This window comes from Aptenodytes patagonicus, chromosome 12, assembly GCF_965638725.1.
Source record: "Aptenodytes patagonicus chromosome 12, bAptPat1.pri.cur, whole genome shotgun sequence".
NCBI lineage: Eukaryota > Metazoa > Chordata > Aves > Sphenisciformes > Spheniscidae > Aptenodytes > Aptenodytes patagonicus.
The window spans coordinates 13,288,132-13,309,280 of record NC_134960.1 but is presented as its reverse complement, the minus strand read 5'-3'; positions in this window follow the sequence as shown (position 1 = coordinate 13,309,280).

Here is a 21,149-nt window from a genome sequence, read left to right as displayed (position 1 = left end):
CAACATCCTCTAAACAGACATCCTTACATCATCCATCTTTAGACGAGATGATCACAGAGAGCTTAAGCAAGCTGTATGGTTTATATATTGCATACCATTACATACCTAGGATTAGCATTCAGGAATTTCTTGTTCCTAGTCCCAGAGAGTTAGGACACATAAAGTGAAAAACAAATAGTTGCAAAATATTAACCAAGTTTTAATTGAACCTCAATAGTTTTTGTTCCTATGTTCCAATGCTTCACACCTTGTGTAGTATTTAACAGCACTTTTGACTTCCTGAGAATGGAGTTCCATCCCTCATTCTTTGTATCTGTTCCATGTCGCCTCCTTCTATCAAAACTCTTGGATATGTTTCTGTAATGGTGAGGAGAGATGACTACATACCAGAGTATGCTGCAAACTGCTTAGCCATGTGGAGCTGGAGCTCAGTCCAGGTTTTTCTGAGTCAGTCACTGGCTGTGGTTTGTTTCTTTGGCAGTTATGGCTGAGGGGAATCCTAGTGTGATATAAATGAACTCTTACCAGCTGACAGTAGGTTTTGCATTGATCCCTATGTTTCCAAATCTTTGTGTTTCTGTTGGTGGTCATTATAGCATTCAGGTTCACTGAGAAGCCGGATAAGTAATTTGGCAGAACTGGCAGGAATTTATTCTCCTCTGTGATCTGTCAACTCGACACAAGTTTGTGTTGAGTATCCCACCAACTCCAGTGGGCTTGCATTGAGAGATGTATGGAGGTTGAGTGTCATTGCTGATAGGCATCCCTCATCTTACTGGTGTAATGTTGATTTTTTGCATTCCAGTAAACACAACTTGCACTGAGCCATCATTTATTGTATCTTGTAAAATTTCATGAGATAATATGTTCTGGTCAAGGATCAAATCAGATCTTGAAAAAGCAGGATGTCAAGTATATCCTTTCTAACCACATGTTAAGGTCATGGGTTGTATTAGAAAACAAGGGAAATATGTTTTCCATGAATAGCACAAAGGAACATCAGGTTTAGTTCTTTTGGAAATTCCACCAACAATTACACACTAAATACTGTACAAAACCATGATCAGCTTTTTGAACCCCAAAAGATGGAGACGCTGCCAGCTTACTGAAGAGAAATAACATCTGTATCGCACTTTCATAAAACAACCACAGGTTGACACAGTGGTCCCCAGAGGCACAGGCCTTAACCATGGCCTTTCTATGTCCAAAGCTCTTCCTGAAAGAAGAATTTTTCTTGCATTAGCAGCCCTTTTAGTCCCCAAAGTGAGCAGAGAGCGGTTATGTGGCAAAAGCACGGCACATAATAAGTAGCCCTTTCTAGAAGAGCCTTATCTTGTACAGAAAAATGCTTTGGAATTCTCCAGAATGATTAAAACAAAGACCTAACAAGCTATACAATAGATTTAGTTCTGTATTAAATTAGAGAGTTGTCTGAAATATTTTCTAAGGAACATTCTCAGAGCTCCACAGAATCCTATAAAAAAGGGGTAGTAAATCAGAGAAAACCCCCTGGAGATGTCACCTGCTCCCCCAGGAGTTATTCTTCCCTCAACCCCAGTGCACTGTAGTAACATGCGTTCTACAAAGTCAAATTTGAAGCCATCTGGGTCAAAGTTGTCCCAGGACCTAGAAGAATGACATCTACAGAATATTGACTCTAATAGATTGTGTGGAGTGAAATGAGTGAGTTAGAAGAATATTGGTCCCTGTGTCTGTCTCTCTAAGATGTTGCAGGAGGAATAAACAGAAATGAGCACTTTTGTCACCCACTGTTAATGTCAAGAGCAAGATACAGCATTAGTCCTTTTCCAGGACTATCCAGCAACTAATGCAATTGCTTCTGCTTCCCATATGTAGCTGGGTTTTGGGGTAAGTGCAACAATGACAGTGGGTCATTGATCACTGTTTTAGCACAGATAAGACATGACTGATACTTTTACATTGCAAATGCTGTGAATGAGCAGTAGTAATAACATTAAATAGAGGATTTAGTAAGGAGGTTTTAAGGATGATGAGAGAACATAGGGATGTTACAAATGGATAATCTGCTTTGAAGCCATAGAAGGTGACAGTGAAGAGCCAGCCCTAAATGCTGCATAGTAGAAAGGAGACAATATTCGGGTGAAAGAGCTAATATCAAAGGGCTGTCAGGGGAACTCTAATCTCAGCTACGGTGGTATAAATCTTAGAATCATGGAATGGTTTGGGTTGGAAGGGACTTTTACAGGTCATCTAGTCCAACCCTTCTGCAGTGGGCGGAGAATCAGAAGCAGTTCTATCCAGTTCTATTCCAGATCTAACTAGCACTGTAACCAAGATCAGGTCATGTTTAAAATTGATAGCAATGAATACGAAGAATGGGATGAAAATGGAGTCAGGTTTCCTGGTGGTGTGAGTAATATAGGATCAGCTGAGATTGCTAGCCGTGAGATCTGCACTGGCCCAAAAGGGAGGATCCTGGATCTGCAATAATCCCATTGCAGTTGATGATAAAACTGTGATTGACATCAAGACAGATGTGGTCATACTCTTAATTTAATGGGCTTGTGACAAGGAACATATTCTTGCTGCGTTATTCTCAGCTCTTTCCTGTTATACAAACTGTAATTTCTTTAAACACACAGAAAAAAAGAAGCTAGTTGTAGGAAGTCATTACAAATAAGAGAACTGATGTTAAATTTAAAAGAACTGGCATTAAAATTAAAAGTCTTTTGCCTTCAAACATCTTTTCTTAAAAGTATGGTTCTTTGAGGCCAGAGGACCTCTGACAGTAATCCCTGTACTGAACAAGTCAACAAATTCACAGTGCTTGAGTTCCTGACTGTGTTCATCTTGCACTGACATGAAAAGTGCAGACAAAGGGCATCTAAGCTCTTGCTAAGTCAAACCGTACTTTCATTTGTATAAATGTAAGCAGTTTAAGCCAGTGGACAGTCCATGATGAATTCCAAAGCCCTTTAACATTTCTTCTTTCTGCCATGTGGTAGATCACCTTAAGGGCTACACATTGGCAGAGATATTTGACTCAAGGCATAATAAATTGTTTATGCAGCAGGCAGGTTCATAAACATATGTTCTAAGGCAAATTGCGAAACAGCCCTACCAGGAACGTCTACACAGGAACAGGAAAAATCAGCAAAGTCAGAAAGTTCGAGAAAATCCATGCAAAAAATTAAATGGCCTGAAAAAATATTCCTTATCATTCCTAAAATAGTAAATAAAACCCCCGCCTTCTTTATTAATGAGTGTGTCAAAGTGTGACTTGGTCATATGCTACAAACAGCAATTTCAAGAAAAAACTATCAATGACAGGCAAAACCAGCTTTGATACTTCCTTTCTGTAGGAAGACAGAGGTATTCGATGATCTGTTACCTAGAAGTTGAAGCTTGATAAATTCCAGCTGGAAGTAACAAACGTCTGTAAAGTGAGGAAAACATTTATTGATGGCTATAGCAGATTTTATATTCTTAGCAATTATCAAATCGATATGGATCTATTTTTCTAAAGAAATACTATATTCAGAGAAACAAAAATTCACTCACATCTGTGATATGAATTTTTACTGAGGCTCTACAATACTGCTTTTGACTTTGTAATGTATGAATACATAAGTGAGTTGTGATGGCAGATTTTTCAGGTCACTAAATGAAGAATGTAAATGCAAATCCTTGCTTTACATAAATTCCTGTGCAAGGGTTAGGCTTAGCTTGGATCAAAATATGCAGGCATTAATACTATTTTTCAGTACTTTGAAGAGAAGAATCATCTGGCATGCACCTTTTCTGAGTAGCTGCACTGCATGAGAAGCAAAACCAAGGAAAAATCTAGCATCTGGTTTATTGTGTTTATCCGTCCACTACTTGCTTATTGTTTCAAGGTAGTGAGTTTTCTTCATGTGCTGTTTTTCACAGGAAGCAGGAAAATGTCATTTTCTCAGCTATAGGCAGCCTACTCCACTTGGAGTTTTTAGCTCACCTGTAATGCCCACCTTCTCACAAAGCTCCACAGTCTGCCAACCGCAATTTAAGAAGATCCAAACACCAAAGGTACTTCACTTGTTGAAAACTGACAAAAGTGATTAGGCTGGCATTGGCTCTATCAGACATGGGGGAAGCTTCTAGCAGCTTCTCACAGAAGCCACCCCTGTAGCCCCCCCACTACCAAAACCTTGCCACACAAACTCAATACAGTCCTCTCTACCTAAACAAAGGACTGATAAAAGAACTATCTGTGATCACTAGCTGGGCAGCAGCACGACTTACACTCATGGCCGAGAGGACAATCTAGACCATTCTTCCTTTTTTTTTAATTTTAAACCTTATTAAGGAGAGTCCAGAAGTAACATTCTGGTCACTTGTCTGCTTGTACTCGTAGGGTACTGCAGGCTGGAGGGACTGTTGGTAATGTGATTGTTCTTTCACTCATTTCTGTAAAAGCTTTTCTCATTGATTTCTCAGAGAAACAAACATGTAAATGCAGGCCAGCTGTTTTTTGTCATGCTCAGGCAAGTTTGAGGTTGGTCTTGTCAGCACAGCTGCTGGTTGATGCCTGTTGGTAGCCTGGAGCCTCCCCCTCCATCCTCTCCTCCCAGCTCCACTGCGGGTTTTACATGTGCGACTTGTAATGGGTTAGTGCTGTTGTTATGAAGTACAGAAAGTTCTTACAACAGATAGATACATACTCTTTGAAGCAATGCTGCATTTGGTTTGCTACACATTTGGGGGTTCTGATTTTTAAAAGGAAAACTTTTGGAATTAATAATAGTAATAATAATAGTATTCAGCTGGAAAATGCTAACTCTGACTTAACTATGATCACAGTCTGACCTAGCCAGACATATTCAACAATTGTAGCAACTGTAGCATCATGTTCCTAAGTAACAACTTCAAGATCAGTCTCAGGCTAAACAGAATTTATTTCCATATGGCTCTGCTTACTCCTTCTTTCCCCCTTCCTCAAGTTAGTCCATGAGAAACTTGAAAATCAAATTAAAATGAATTATAAAGGTGGAGACACAGTTGTGACTGCCTTTGAAAAATCAGTCAAACCATTCTTGCAAACTGTAAGATTTTTATGACTGGAGAAAATCCTTCCCCAGCTCTCGGATCAACTCTGATAATATGTGAGATTTCATTACTAGTATGGTCACGGCAGGAACTAGAGATGAATTCATGTGACAACTGTCTTCCAGCTGCTGTGGGGTGAGAAATAAAATCTCAAGCAACTTCAGCGAAGTTCGAAGGTTGGGAATCTGAATCCCTGTTCTGATTGCCTGGCATTACCTGTCACTGCTGTGGAACGGAATATGATAATGGTTATCTGTATCTGCTTTTGCATTTATTGGTATTAAGAAACTGGAATCGACCAAAGCTTCATAACTGCCTTCAAAATCCAGTTATGGTGGAATGATCATGTTACTTTAGGAATGTTACTTTGGAGAAAAATAATCCAAGCTCTGACAATGAAGAGCATAGTCACTGCTCTGGGGCATATTGCCATTAAACTAGAAACATGAGTGAAGAAAAGCAAAGATCTATTACTTTGGCAGTGTGGCAGGGTGATTGCCAGTTTACAGACCAATAAAACCAAAGGGTTTGGTGAGTATCCTCCTGAGTGATGCTGTATTTCAGTAGCACTTTCTATTTAAGCTTTTGGAGCACTTTACAAACGTTAATGAATTTATAGTCTCACCAGGCTCTACATTTTGCTTATATAACAAGGTATCATAAAGCAGGCATACTGCACACACTCTTACTTAAAGCTTCCAGACCTACAATGAGCCTTTCCTGGAGGTAGCCCTTATAGTGCAACATCTATATCCTCCATATAGCAAAGAGGGAAAATGTAGCACGAAGTAGTATTGTTTTAATCACGGATAGAGATACTCTTTTCTTTTCAGAGAAACAAAGTCAATTGCTTAGATTGGAAATCTAACTCTCTAATGGTTAAGACAGGCAAGATGGTTCCCACCCCTAGAAAATTACTTGCAATGATACTTGTTGATTTTACCCTACATTTTATGAAACAAAGGGAAAAGGTAGCTCAGCACAGCCATTTTTGAAATTTTTTTCCCAAGAAACTATCCCCAGAGAGTCTAGCTCTTCTGACAGAGGTCTGTTCCCTGGCATTTAATCGCAGGCCATCCCTCTTCCCATCTTTGTCTGAGCTTCACAGCAGTTGGAAGGAGAGGATAGAACAAATTTCTTTAGTAGAAGGAATTAAAAATCATAGAAGTGTATATTTTTTACAGAAAGCAGTAACATAAGAATGGCCAGTCACAGGACAGTCAATGGAATTTAATGTTAACTGAATTTAAAATGGCAACATAAAAATAAATGCCTGTTGCGCAACATGTGATTAACTCTGGGAACTCACTGCCACAAATATTTATTGGAGCACACTGCAAAGTACAGTTCTATAAATAAAAAAACCATGCTGCATTAATAAGAGAAATATGCTATATATGATAACATAAACTGGAATTCATGCCAGAAGAACATTAAATAATTAAAAGTAAGGAAATGTCTGCCCATCCAAGCTGTTGTTGGTTTTAAAAGACAGGCATTTTTATGCCTCTTCAAGCTGCCCGCTGGGACTTCCCAAGATCCTCTCCCACGAAGCAAGCTGTTGAAGGTTGTTGAGCTTAAAGTTATTGGAGGAGCCAGAACAAAGATGGTCCTAGTCCACTTGCAGTCAGTACTGCCAGTCCACACATGCATGCAGGTCTTGTGGGTTTCTTCTCACTAAAGCAGAAGTTCTCCCTGGTAAGGAACCAAGCTGGAATAACGTATGAAATTAATGTGCCTCAACAGCCTGTGCTGTTTGGGGCTTTTCCTTATTACTCAAAGTATGTCTTAGCACAAACGTATCAAATGCCAGTGGGAATGATTCTTCAGGGAGCAGAGAAGAACGCAGAGAAGGCACACACTAGAAAATGTATGCCATCTTCCTCTTTTCAGTATGTTAGGTAGGTGCATTCCTGGATGGGGAATTGTTGTCTTTGCTGCTTGAAGGAAAACAAAAAAGCAAAACCCAAATAAGGTAAAACTGCAACAACAAAAAGCACATAAATTCTCAGTGGTGAAACACTGAGTCAGAGTGAGAGAGTGAAAATTATAGCTTTTAACATTTCCCAGGAGATACATAGCTTGGAGATTGTACTTTCAAAACATGACATACTCTGGTGACCTGAAGGATATGACTAGCTAAAACAAACTCCTTGCTCCTACAACTGGAAGTTTTCTGTGGCATTTTACAAGCAGCAATAGTTGTGTGTGGCCTTTCACAAAGGAGAATACAAAACCAGAGCCAGGTCACACATTAGCACTGCACTCAGACAGCTTATTCATCGAATATTTGGCTGGGCTGTAAAACCCTCTTCATTACATACACAGATTAATACTGAGAAGTGATGTGAAGGCTGAGTTCAGGTCTTTCACCTCTAGCCACCACATATCTGGCCATCTTTCAGCATGAAAAACTAACACAAACATGCTATTCTTTGCTAGAGACAAAAGAATATATGAAAATAGAAGATGGACCCATATTGAATCAACAGCTTGAAGAGGAGTTGAAGTGTTGTCTTCCCAGGGGTTAGACACTGCTTATTCTACCCTGGCTCTTTATAGAGTGCTTTGAAGACTCTATAAATGACGATGACGTGGAAAGCAAACTGCTGATTTTAAAATCATTAGGTATCTTGGAAGTTGAAGGGCCTAAATCATAAGTGTAAGGAGTCCAGCAATGTTTGATATCACAGGATTTCCCAGGTGGGCAAAACCTTCATGAAATCATCCCAGAAATCTTCAGCATCTTCATAGAATCATAGAATCATAGAATGGTTTGGGTTGGAAGGGACCTTAAAGATCGTCCAGTTCCAACCCCCCGGCCATAGGCAGGGACACCTTCCACTAGACCAGGTTGCTCAAAGCCCCATCCAACCTGGCCTTGAATACTTCCAGGGATGGGGCATCCACAACTTCCCTGGGCAACCTGTTCCAGTGCCTCACCACCCTCATAGTGAAGAATTTCTTCCTTATATCTAATCTAAATCTACCCTCTTTCAGTTTAAAGCCATTACCCCTTGTCCTGTCACTACATGCCCTTGTAAAAAGTCCCTCTCCAGCTTTCTTGTAGACCCCCTTAAGGTAGTGAAGGCTGCAATAAGGTCTCTCCGGAGCCTTCTCTTCTCCAGGCTGAAAAACCCCAACTTTCTCAGCCTGTCTTCATAGGGGAGGTGCTCCAGCCCTCTGACCATCTTCGTGGCCCTCCTCTGGACTCACTCCAACAGGTCTCATCCTTCTTATGTTGGGGGCCCCAGAGCTGGACGCAGTACTCCAGGTGGGGTCTCACCAGAGCAGAGTAGAGGGGCAGAATCACCTCCCTTGACCTGCTAGTCATGCTTCTTTTGATGCAGCCCAGGATACAGTTGGCTTTCTGGGCTGCGAGCACACATTGCCGGGTCATGTTGAGCATCTCATCAACCAACACCCCCAGGTTCTTCTCCTCAGGGCTGCTTTTAATCCATTCTCCACTCAGCCTGTGTTTGTGCTTGGGATTGCCCCGACCCATGTGCAGGACCTTACACTTGGCCTTGTTGAACTTCATGAGGTTTGCTGATCCTTTGCCTTAGTTTGGTTTCAATCTGCTGCTTTCCAGCTACTAAAGCTAAGGTGAATTCAAACCTCATCTACCCTGATCTTTCACTTACCCTGTGTTTTGTATCAGCTCCACCATGAAGGATGTGGAAAGGAAAGAGAGTATGTATTTTGAGAGTCTATAATTATAATGTAAATACTATTTAACATTCACAAGACTATCTATGCGTGGGAAAGAATATTTGCCCTCTAAATGTATGATGTTGAATTAATAGCATCAAGCTGTATGAGCTGGCTTAACGTGCCTGCACTCTTTCTGGATATCATTGCTGCTTTCATACTGCGAGTATCGCACACACACAGAGGCAGATGTCTGTGCCTTGCCTTGACTGCAGAGAATACCAGTGTGAGAAAGACGCTGCCAAGACGTGTGATAAAACTACAGTATGCAATTTCTCACACATCGACACTATTGTCAATTAAGACAACTTGCAAACCTGGATGGGAACTGTTGTTTGGGTTTTTTTGGCTGTACTCTTTGTAAAGGAAAAAAAAGGCATGTGGGGATTTCTGTTTTCCTAAAAGAACAGAGTTTGTCTGACTGCTGATACACAACTTTCAAACTGAGAATAGTAGTGGTGGAGCAGGAGAGTCTGTCAGTTTGAGTGATCAACTACTGGGAGTTTTTTTCTCTTACTCTTCTTGAAGTAGTAGTATTTCTCATATTCTCCAGTTCTGAGGCATGCTGCTATCTTCCCAGACCCAGATTGATTGGTGTGTGCTGTTAAATCCAAGTACATGTTGCTTGAATACTGGCCAAGTTCGCTTCCAAGAGACTGACTTTTCAATCTTGATCAAATTATGACTCAGTGAACTTTCAAGCTGTAGCAGATCTGTTTCCTAGCTAAGGACAACAGAAAGACAGCTTGTATGCAGCTGATCTTCTTATTTGCACCCCATGCAACACTAACAACCTTCAGGGTGATATTTGCTCTGGATATAGACCGTGGAGTACAATAAGATGGTCTTTCTCATTTTGTTCTTTAGTGCCAAGAGAGCAGCAGCCTGGGGTGCTTGCGATCTGCTTGCTCCCGTTTGCTCACTGACTGATGAACATATGATTGCCCAATTAGTACCACATGTAGGAAAGAGAAAAGGAACAAACAAGGAAGATAATGTAATTTCTTTCATTCAGGAAGCAAAATAAAATGGAACTACATCCACAGCATTGGTGTGAAGAAATACTGGAAGGAGTACTAGGAAGTGTTAGTTGAACAACGTTACACTTTGCAGAGAGCTTTATTAGACGGAGAAAAATTTATGATTAGTGAAACCTTTCAAAGAAAGACTTTAAAACAGAATACAGTAGGTTTGGAAAGGCAAAATTTTAAAGGTTTAAAAACAAAGCATCTATTTCTAAACCTAATTGAAGACCTAACAGATCACATGTTGTTGAACACTGTAGAATAAAATTGCACTGTATAATCAGAGAAGAAGAAAGCTAGAAGCACTGTTCAGGAACAACCGCAGAGGAAGCTAGCACTCCAGGTTAACTGGAGTAATTCAGGGAAGATCAAAGCCTGAACTAAGAGAGAGGGAAGACATTTGCACAAAAAGCTACTCTGAGGTACTCTGTGCGCAGGGACGCTGATCAATACTCACAAAACCCCTTACATTTTATATTGGTCTAATAGCTTCATATTTATGTTAATCGATTATTTCATTGCAGTTCTTTTCTTTGTCCTGCTTACCCCTCCTTCCTCTTTCCTTCTGCTTTTCCTGTGAAAGCCTGATAGTTTATGAGGAAGAAACAGCTATTTGCTTATGGAAGCTAATTCCTGCAAAAACTTCAATATTCTTTATTGAATGTTAATAGTTAAAGAATGTTTCAAATGCCAACTTGTGAGTCTTCAGTCTTCTGAGGTGGTATGACCTCTGGATAGATGAAAGGAAATAAGAAATTTAACTGACTCATGCAAAGACACCCTGCTCATCCCCTGAACTCCCCCAAGGATTTCTGGCTTGTGCCTGAAGCATCTCAGAGTTGTAGGACAGCAACTTGCGTGCAAAATCCCAAGTGAGTACAAAATGAGGCTTACAAATATCCTTTTCTTCCAACTTCTCTTCCATTTTTTTGTCTCTAGTATAAATGAAGCTGAGTACTGTGTACAAGATACACAGTATAAGATAATAGTAAATGCTGATTGTGAAACAATTGCTAAATACAGGTAATACCAATACTAATACTTTCACAGATGAAAACCAAAAGTGTGAAGGGAAAGGTGGTTTGAACACAGGCAGCTGGATGAAAATTTCCAGTCCCCATATCTGCAGTTAAAATTCACATCATTACTGAATTTTCTCTCCTTTCTTTTTATTTTATGCAAATAAATGGTGACTTGTTTTTTATTTGGTACAATAATAAACATAAAACCAGGAGAGACTTAAATTCAAGAAACATGGGAGTTTGCAAAAGATTTGAAATCGGAAAAAATGATGAAGAAATGTCAAAGGCAAAAGAGCAAAACAACTTCCTCCATGGAGCCAATGCCTGGTTCAAACCCCGCTGAAGTCTTAGAGTGTGAAAATACTCATGATTTCTTTCATACTTACTTTTAATTTATTGCTCTTTTGTGGGCATCCACTGGGATGAGGAACAGAAACATAAAAAAATTCTGAGGGACACTGGAAGAAAACTTGGCTCAAGAAAATCCACTTTCAAAAAACGTTTATCGCAGGATTATCAGTCATAGAAGGCTCATGGCAATGTCTGACTGTCTGAATACTTCTGTAAACTGAGACCTTGAGTGCATGCTTTACGAAGACCATGTCCTCAAAGGGAAACTTTAGAAATCAAAATCAATTTAGCACTTCTTGACATTTTTTCTTAATAAGGCTACAAGGCAATATAAATTCCAAATTATGGAACAATTTAAATTATTTCTATATTGTCTGCTGGGCTGCTTGGACGAAATGCTTTCCCCTTAAAATAGTTTCTTATTTTCCCTCTTTCTATCCTTCCTGCAGTAGGTACTGCTGCAAAAGCATCAATCTGAATAACTGGCTAACAATCTCATTCACTGACAAGTGAACTGATGGATATTTCAAGCTAATATATTCTAATTTCAATCTAACATATTCTATACTTTAATTGTGATCAGGGAAAAAAAACCCCAATCAATCAAACTAAAACAAGGAAATTTATTCTGGCTAGCATAAGTAGATATTTAGGTCTATATTGTCTCTAGAATTCCTTGCCTCTGACTTGTTTCATTAACCTGTATTTAATTTTCATCTGTTGAGACATTTTTACTGAGTTAGAACTAAAGAAAATAAGTACATTTTAAGAACGTCTCAAAATTATTTTTAGTCTGTTCTCATAGCGGTCCAAAACAGCTATAAATGTTTTATATGCTTTTTTATGTTTATACTGAACATTTCTTATTCTTAGAATTAATGTGTTCTGCAGTATTCTGCCTCACACAGGGCTCTAAGGGTGCTGGTTTTCCACTGTCATGTTATATTTCAGCTAGGAGAATTACAGCTCAGCGCTGCCTAGGAGAGACTCTTAGGTGTTTATCAGATGCAAAGGTGGCTTAAGGAAGGCTTAGGAAATGTATTATTTCATGTCAGTACCTCCACATTTGGTTTCACCTGGTATCAGGCTCTGGTGAAATCAAGGCCATACATATGCAGTTTCTTACAGTGTCAGGAGTGTCTTTCTCCCGCGAGGGTGCTCTGTTTGCAGGCGGGACAGAGCTGCAGGTGCACCGCAGCCCGTCCTCACCTGCCCTGTGGGGCACCAGCCTTCCTCTGTCACTCAAGCTGCAAATCCTTATTGGTGCATTTTAACAGATAATTAGAAAGTTCTAGTCCTTTATAATGAGCAAAGCCTGGATCCAAACATTCCAATTTCAGTTTGCAGTCTTCCTTCAACCCGCCTACGTTCACATCCAGATTTTGGGCACAAACCTCTATTTCTTTGAAGAACAGACGCTGAACCACCGAGCTGAGGAAACCTACAATTTCCAGGCCATTCGGTGGTTCCTATCAGGATTTCACAGCTCAGAGCCCTGTCTGGTTTCCACACAGCAAAGAACAGAGAGCAAAATTTGTGATGTTGACATTTAATTTGCTTTTTCTAAAATATTCCTTTCTGCTTAAAACTTTGGAAAAAAAAATCTACTACAACATTTGCTTTGTTAAACAAAATTGGGAAATAAATATGATTTTTCAGTCTGTTTTCTTTTAGAAAGTATTCTCAACTGGAATGGAACAGCTTGTGCTAAAATACCCAATTATAGCAGAATCTCTCCATGAGGCCATTTGACATTGTTTCTTCCTTTTCTGCAAACGATATGATAGAAACGAAAAGCTTGACAAAATTTACATAAATGTCTTTTATTCTTTTCTTGTACAGCAGGTAAATATGTGAGACACCATTTTAAAGAAGATTTATTATATCTATTCAAGTGTAGAGGTAGCATGGATTGTAGCACAAATTGTTTTAAAGAGCAAGGAGGTTACTGAACCGTCATAACACGTGTGCGCATGCACGTACCCTACCAGACTGCTCATTTAACAATAATGAATAAACTCTTCTCCTGACCCCAGTATACTCATTTTTGATTGTTAGATCTTCTTGCATGACTTCTCACTTGTTCATGTTAGTAAAGAAACATCTTTACTAACCATGGGATACCTGAGCTATTAGTGAATGACAGTGTAGTGGAATTGTAATGGGGCTTTGTTTTGGGCTAACTGTTTTTGTCCCTGTTGACCTCACTGGCCTTGGGTTTAAGATTCATTGTCAGGGCAGACCCCTAGTTTTTAAGAGGCTTCATGTGAAGAGGCAACAAAGAGTTAAAAAGTAAGGTAGAGTTAGCAGTTACTGAGATATGTATAGAAATGCTAAAAATCTGAGGATGTTCTGGGGTACCTCCCACGTGGCCAGGGACCATCCTGGATTGGAGAGCACCGCAGGTGGTGCAGCATGTTGTAGGCTGGAGTCCCCAGCTGGTAAGGGAAGAGGGTAAGTGTGGGTATGGCGTTAAAAAGCACAAGCAACAGGGAAGAAGGGAGAGGTGAAAAATGAATTAGACATCCTGTTTTCCATCCTGGCCAAAGTGGGCTTCAAAAAGGCATGTTTGTACCTAATCAGTCTTTCCATATCCTCCATTAGCTTGTTCAAAACCAGATGATGTTTATAAAAATATGCGGTGGCATTAATGACTGCCTGTGATCATCTTGCTCTCCGATTCCTAGGCTGGCCACAGAGGGGACTCCTGCAGACGTCTGCTTTAAAATGAGATTTTGGGCAGGGCTGTGGCTTGAGGCAAGGAACAAGCTTTACTGCCTTTGGCTTCTGCTGAGCGTTACCGTCATCTTGGCAACTTGACTGTGACTTGACTGCAGAAAGCTGTGACTTTCAGCCTGCTTTTATAGCATGGAAAAAGCTGTTGTGTCTGAGGTTTCGTTTTCTCTGTATTATCCCTTACATTTTTAATGCACTTTCTCAACTAATTTATAGGACAAGTAATTTAATCTGAGAGTTGAGTAAATGTGCTGAAATACAGCCTACACTGCACTCATATGACGACTTATATTGTTTTGTTTTCTTTTATTCTGTTCCCTTGAAATAAAATAGTCATTTTCACTGAAAGTACATGAGGAGATTTTTATGCAGAAAGAGAAATATTTAATGTGTTCTTTTTTTAGAAAGTGAGGATGAAAAATTCTTTTAGCACTTTTAGGAAATCGCTCTGTTTTCATCTGTCATGTGGTCTCAAACCATGGAAAGGTCTTACAGTCGAATACCTCTTTTTTTTTTTTTTTCAGTGTGGTCTGCTAGAAAAAAAGACAATATTAGAAGAGCAGAAAACAGTAAACTAAATCTACGTAATTGACAGAAAATTGCCTAATTCTCTCTGCAGAGAGAATTTATAACTTTATGACTTTATAATTTATAGCAGTTATAATATTTATAAGTGATGGGAATATAAAGTGGATGATATTCACTTGAATGTACTTACAGTGTAGCTCAAATATTTAATGTTTGGATACTTATAGCACCCCTCTGAGGTAGGGAAGTGCTATTGTGTTCTGCTTACAAATGGGAACAAAGAAATTAAAAGTTGCTTGCTGAAGGTCAAAGTAGGAGTCTTTTACAGCAAGGAATTATGTCTCTAATTAGGGATTAAGGCTCACATTGTAACCACTAGCCTTCTCTTACTGGATTGTTTCAGTGTGGTAATAATTGTCTGTCTAAAAGGATCTTGAACCATACCTGAGTGGAACAAATTATCTGGAAATTATATTCATTATTTAGTAATTAAAACTGTAACAATCCAGTCAGTTGGCCCCATCCCAAAGGGCAGACATCGCAGTGAGTAATCTTGCAAAAGTTCTCCATGGTATTTTCATACCCATGTGTATGAACTGAAAACAATCTCACCTTTTTCATTCGTGGGGCATGTAGTAGGGTAGGCAGAGGTAAGAGGGACTGTAAAGATTTCATAACGTTACCTGATTTAATAATCTCCTACAACTAAAAAAAGACAGAGGAGAAATGGGGGAAAAAAGTACATCTGACTCATTTCTCAGTCATTACTTACCCACTTCTGATTCGGGGTGGTATTTATCAAGTGCTGCTGGTGCTCCCTTTCCTCGGTCATCTTTTCTGGTGCTGGCTGCTATTGCATACAAAAAGTATTTCATGGTTCTTCTCCTTTCTCTCGCTCATATCCTGGCTTCTGGTGCCACAAAAGACTCCTGGATCTGATGCTCAATTCTTCTTTATCTCCCAACATCTGACACTCATGTTTCTTTCTTCTGTTTTTTTAAATTTTTTTCTTTCCACTAACGTTTCCATGTGTCAGTAAAGTCCAGTGCAGCTAACAGAAGAAGCAGACTCCTTCCTTTGGTCAAACATAATGTGGATATAAGCCTTCATGGCTGGGTTATCTCACAGTTTACAATAACAAGCCACCCCATTTGATGAAGAAGTGATGTCTGTATTCTGTCTGAAACATGTATAATTGCAGCAACTGACTTTGGTTGGTCAGTGCCATAGGTGGACAGAAGTAAACATCTTCCAGCAATATGGGGGGAAGTACTTGCTTTCCTGAGGAAAGCAGCATTAGCAAATGGGTTCTGTTGAGCAAATATTTAAAATGTAAATGAATTAGCCATTTCACTGAGAACTTGGTTCCTTCTCAAGCTCTGTCAGAAGTTCTTGTCTTTTAATTGCTTTCTGCATCTCCAGCCCAATGTCCCACATGATTTAGCTGGAAACCTAGCAGAGTTATATCCATGGCCAATGGACTCAGCAGAGACTCTGGCCACTTTGGTTTAGTGGACAGCTCGTGTCAAAGACGGGATGTGATGTCACCACCCTGTGGTCATAAGAACCAGCTGCCACAGACTTCGGGCAAAAAAAAGATGAGAGGGTAGCAAAAGCAGGTAAAAAAAGGTTGAAATGAAAGTCAGATGAGGATAATTGGCTGCATTAATGCAGATCTACTGTCCTAGAAGAGATCAGCTTATAGGCAGCTTCACTATCATGCCTTAAGCTGTCACTAATCCTGGAAGAATCCTAAATGTTTGGAGCTAAATGGTTAGGATTTATTAGGCTTTAAAGATCTGTTATAATTGTTATCCAACAAGAGCTTGTTGGAAGTGTGGGGCTGAATACAATTCTCTGCTGATATGTCTGTGGTTTGTGAGTATGATTCTCCTGCAGATGGTTTCATTCATACAAATAGCTTAACATGAATTAACATGATTTAATAACTTCCTAACTGACCTATGCATTTTTTCTGCTCCTGTGCTGTGACCTAAGGCATCCCAGCCCTACAGTGATGCTAACTGTAAGCAGCTCACCCAGGGAATAAAACTTAGCCCCTTCTGAACAACATATGTCATGCCTCATGTAGCTACCTTATAGCCATGGAGGGGGCATGGAGGAATGCATGCTATTTATAAGCATATGGCCACACATATATATTTTTTAGATCGATGTTACTTGTGATAAACACAGTATAGAAGAGAGTTCCACTGGATAAAATAAAAACTGACTATTTGTGAGAATTAGCAGCACGGTATCAGTAGAGAAAGCAGGTAAATGGAAGAATAGGGACGAAGACAGAGCCAAGGGCACTGCTCAGCTCCCCACACTGCCTTAGCATGACTGCACTTGTCTGCTTTGCAGTGACCTCTAGGGACAGAAGAGCATATCAGTCTCTGATGAGAGCATTAACAGGGAGAGTGATAGCATGTTTTGAATGGAAACTCTATTTGCTGAGCTGAGGTTGCCATTTCTCACCAGGCTCCCCTAGCCGCCCTGGTGGAAAAGGCAGGGGTTTATTTCTGAAAGTGGATCAAGATTTACAGTCTGGGTGGGCACTTTGTTTCTTCTTCTATTAGCAGCCAGTGCGAACTGATATCGCATGAAAGAAGGCAGTAACTGATGAGTCTCAGGACAGAGATTGTTCATCTGACTGAGAACAAACTTGATAATTTTTCTAAAAAAGTTATTTCTTGGTCTGAAACTGCCCAGAGCTCTGAATGGATTAGATTCCTCAAGGTCACAGGGCTGTTTTCCTCCTAGGACTTTTGGCTAGGGTTAGGAGCAAGGCAGAATAGTCAAGTTATAAATATACTCTTTGGCCCAGAGTTTGTGACAGTGGCCATGTCATTCTTAGACTTTCATTTCTTGTCCAAGCAGGATGAACCAAAGCCTCTGCTCACTCTGAGAATCATGAAAGACCCGTGGCATCTTTCAAGATCTGCATAGCTAGAATTCTGAGTGGTTCACACTTAGTTTGTGGTCAAACACTCTAGCATGTTCTCGGTGAGAGGTCGCATATGGAGAGGCAAATCACAGCTGCATCTGGCTTTTTTGTGTAAGTCACAATGTGTAAAATTCCTGACATCAATGTATGTCGTAGCAAGGATCATAAGAAATCAGAGAACTCGGTAGTTGTAAGATAGTTCACCAAATTTATTCAGCAACATTCACTGTGTAAAAAGTTTCATCACATTCATAGCTGAGCTGTTCTCAGGATACCTCCGTATGTGACAGGTTGTGTTTATATGAATAAATTACTTTGGCAAAAGAAGACCCAACCCAATAAAATAAGTCAGCCATATAGAAAAAAAATGTCCTTTATAAAATCAGTTCCATATCTTTTGGGCTAGTTGCCTATTACAGGCATACGTAGACAGACCCCAGGAAGAAATTATAGGTAGCATTGCAGAACCTCATAAATAAGCAAAGGCTGGTTGAGTAGTTCTACTTTTTGGGGGAGCTTTTGGAGAAAGGAGCCAGCCCACAGAGAGATTCAGTTTTCCACCAGTACCATTGAATTAAAGAAGCATGAATGAAGCCCAGGGATGTAGTGGACAGAAAACCATGCAAAAAAGGACCAGAAAAATGCAAGTGACAAAAACCAGGAGGGTATGCTGGGATAAGTTTGAAGGGAGCAGTTTCGCAAGGCCAGATAGCTTCAGTCTGTGCTTTTGTTATTTTCCTGAGTAGTTCCAATCTTCTGCATTTACTGAGTATCACTGTCTTCTTCAAAAACCTGTTTTGACATCAGCAGTCGGAAAATTCAATATTTCCTGTTGCAGCAGCATTTAAAAATTCAAGTGTGTGAATAACTCCAAAGCAAATAACCACAGAGGTCTCTTATTCTGAGCTACTTGTTTCCCTCTTTGACAGCCAAACTGGAGGGTTATGGACACAACTCACTATCAGTATTTTTTTTCCCCAGTAGTGGGATCAGAGGATAAAGCAACTGATGGCCTGATATCCTTCTCTCTCACTTCCAGCTATCTGGAGGAGGTCACCGGGCCAGCCTTGATCCACTGCCAGTAAGGCCATAAATCTCTTTAAGGCTCATCCTCCTTTGTGATTTCTGATACAGCCTGAATTAGTCTTGGTAAAAATATGATGAAAACAACCTTTTTTTATAGGATTCTGGTAAGGTCCTCTTCCAGATCCAGCTGAAACCAAGAAATTTCAGTTTTGCTTTGAGAAAACTACAGTAAAGCCAAGCCTTAGTAGATTTGAGATTTAGGCAAAAAGGTTTTTATCTCTTCTCGCATTATGCAAACCAGCATGGCATAATGCATGGGCATGGGAATGTTTCACGGAGGATATCCATGGCCCTTTCCAGCAAAACAGCGGTATCCACTGGATAGCCTTTGAACTAAAAGATCTTGCCTCCCAAGGATTAAGGAGATCATCTGCTGCAGTTGTTAGTGCCTACCACGGATCCTGGCATTTTTTCCTCTAAGTCAGGAATTTGCCATCATTGAAACGCTTTGCTACCACTGGAGGCTGAGTTTCCTAGGAGCATTCCCAAATCTCCACGTCACTGCAGGCAGTCAAGCGTTTGTGCTTCTCTTGCTCTTGTAGTCTCATCAGTTGAAGGTTTGCAGTAACGCAGCTGGGAGGCTGTGCACTAGTGACCTGTTCTCCTGTCACTGCACTACACAATGTTCTTTGATTAAATTCAGAACCAAAAATTTGTTCTCCTTTATTTTCCTTAAGAGTATCCCAGAGATTCCTCTGTGACAGTGAAACAGTGGAGTCAATATTTAAAAACAGTTGCTTCCTTTGATTAATGTTAACTTTCTGAGAGATAGAAACCAGAATGTGATTATCCACCCAGAGTTTTCAAACCTATCTCTGAGCCAGGTGAAACAGGAACAGGGCATGAAAAGGTGCTTCCTTCCACTGCCAGGGCTCAGTGCTTGCTGGAGGAAGAGGCCATTCAGCAGAAGAGGATCGGAGATAGAAAGGGATTTTTCCATTGTGGGTTTTCTGCAGGATTTCCTTGTGGAAGCTAGTGCTCTGTCTTGCATTGCTGCTCCCTGCTTTCCCCTCAAGGCTACAGGCCTGGAGTAATGTGCAGACACAGTGAGAAAAGAAAAGGTAATGATGTAGCTATGCTGGCATGGGAAACCCCTCCCTTATGTTTCCTGAAGGCCAGGTACTTGGGATCCAGTGCTGTCACATTTCATTAAATCTTTGCATATCAGACACAAACCCACACAAGAAGCTCATCAGTATTTGGGAGTAATATTTCTGCAGTATATTTGATGCATCCTACCTAATTTTTATTACGTGTCTTCTTTACTGGTATGTAGGATGACTGCAGTTTACTATAGGTGATGATAATAATGAAATATTTGTTGCCAATCCAATATTCCCTAATTCACCTGGCTGCACCGACACACAAGAGTATTCCGCAGCAGTTTGAGCTGATGCTAATGATGATTCAATGTGTAGAACTAACTCTAAGTAAAACCTGAGAACCTGCACATAGGAAACCCAACCAAATTAAATCAACACCCTGTCATAGCCTTGTGGTATCACTTTAACCTGCCCTGTGCCAGGGCTGTCATTCTCTTGTGTCAGCTGTGCCTGTTTACACCCACGTGCACTGAGGGACAGGACTGTCTCATGCAGCATCATCCAGACCGATGGCCACTGCGATGCGTTGCTTCTGTGCACACAACCACTGAAATGTAAACTGGCACAGCTACTGACAGTCGTCTCTGTACAAATCTGGGTATGCAACTTTGAAAAAAGTAACTAGGTCTCTCTTTCTTTTTCTTGTCAGAATGCAACAATTTGGTATGAAAACATTCCAAAAGGAAGTCTTCTGTTTTTTCTCTGAGGTTGGGGTTATTCCTCTATCATATATGGTAGGAAGCGTCACTGGGATGCTTGATGCTTTCTTTGTGCAAAGATTGTGCAAGAACCTTCAGTGAGGTTGTTCAAACTAAAACTATTCTTAGGCTTGAAGTACGTAAACCAGAAACGTTTTTCCTTTGCAGTGGTTTTGCTATTTTAGGATTATAGTTCAATGATAATTTTTGTCCAACTCTTCGGTGTAAGGGTAAAGGATTGTGTCTGCAGAACTGTTAAAAATGGCATTTCTATAATCCTGACCATTTCTGGTTATCTGCTGACCTATAATCATGTTCTTGTCTGGCTGCCAGTTTAGATTTGGGTTTTTGAACTTTACTTCAAATCGGTTAAATTTCTTGCTTTATTTTCTGTCCCAAAATTTCAGAATGTCTTAATTTTCTTCACCTCTGGTCCTGTGAAGATTTATGATTTAACTATGAAGCTGGACTCAGTCCAGAGATTTGTAACTGGTTTAATTATCCCCAAAGCTTTGATGTGATGAGACGATTTCACTCATCTCTTAAGTTCCCTGTTACTCGTATTTAATTGTTTTTTTCCTATTTTAGATGTATTCCAATAAAACTTTTCTGACTCATACAGGCTGCTGTCTCCATCCGAACTATCACTGCTTAGGGATAATATATATTGCTGTCACCCACATGGTGACATGTCTTTCCATCTTTCTGTAACTTGTTTTTCATGCATGGCATTTTCTTTTTGCTGTAGTCATGGCAGAGGCCTGTTTTAATTTTGCATAGAAGCAGTTTAGTCTACAGCTTTTTACCAAGGCAACTTTTTGTCTGAATCTTACATGTTCTTTCAATTCACAGATGTGTTTGCTTTAAGGTGA